Raw genomic sequence first — 1,307 nt, forward strand, 5'->3', positions numbered from 1 at the left:
GCCTAGCGCATCTTTGGGAGCAAAAATTAATATAAGACACTGTCTTATTTTCGGGGAAACAGGGTCGTTGGCAGTAACCGGCAGACACCTGAGCTCCTGACAAGGGGGACATGTGAGCCATCCGCTGCACAGACTGGATGAAGGGCAGATGACCCACAGCCCCACACCTGGAGGTGCAACCAGGAGGGCCAGGGTGCGTGGAACAGCACACAGCAGAGAAAAGGACGCTACCGTTTGTGTGGTCCCGCTGTCTGGGATTTGGGCAATCCCACTTCACAGGACACAGCAGCCTCATGGTGTTGCTGGTGCTATCTTCTATACTAGGGAGCATCACCAGGCCCCCCACCCACCCACCCCTGGACACTTGCTACCTGGTGGTGTGAACTACCAACCTTTGCTTAGCCATTATCCCACTCTAGCATCCTCGGCATCTACGTAGCCAAAGCTTTAGGATGCCATAGTCACCCAATGCTGCGCCGACAGAGAAACCACAGAGGGTGCCTCTAACCCACAGAAACATCCTCTCACAGTTCTGCACACTCTCGGTGGGTTCCGACCCACGGGGATCTTGGGCACAACGGAATGAAACAACACCACAACACCGGGTCCTGCACAGTCTCACAAGGGGCCCCCTGTCTGAGCCCCTTGTTGCTGTTGCTGGTCCTTCTGCTTCCTGGAGGGGCCCCCTCTTTTCGCAGCCCCTCTGCTTGACCAAGCATGATGTCCTTTCCCGGGACTGGCCCCTGCTGATGCGAAGAGGCAGAGCGGTCAGGGTGTTCAATTGCCCTGCTGAGGAACACAATTCAAGCCACGACCAAGGGAAGTGGATTAGTCAGCCTCACGTTTCCAAGGCCATTGACTATCCAGAAGGAGGGGCAGGGAGAGAGGGCTGGCGTGCGGCACGTGCTGAGTGGTTCTTTTTATATCTCAGATGTATGCTCCACAATGACCTAAAAGGGGGAGGGCAGCCTGAGGAGGGGGAGGAGGAGCAGGAGGAGGAGGCCAGAGGGTTACTAGACTCTAGTGGGGTGGGGGTAGAGGCACGGTTTTTGGGAGGTGCCTGCTGTGGGAAGGCTCAGAGGAGGCTAGATTGGGGGGGGGGCCTCTGGGGAACAGTGGCAGTTCATGGGTGGGTGCTGCGGGCTAGGAGGGTGCTAAAGACACAGGAAAGGGCTCCCTCCTCAGGAGTGAGGGGCCTTTGCCCCCTGGAATTCATTCCCTCCTGTTCTGTTAGGGGAACTGGGTTAGGCGCTGGGCTGTTAACCACAAGGTCAGCAGTTCAAATCCACCAGCTGCTTCATGAGAGA

This window comes from Echinops telfairi, unplaced genomic scaffold, assembly GCF_000313985.2.
Source record: "Echinops telfairi isolate 266 unplaced genomic scaffold, ASM31398v2 ScPeMD7_7459;HRSCAF=8497, whole genome shotgun sequence".
In the NCBI taxonomy this organism is placed as follows: Eukaryota; Metazoa; Chordata; class Mammalia; order Afrosoricida; family Tenrecidae; genus Echinops; species Echinops telfairi.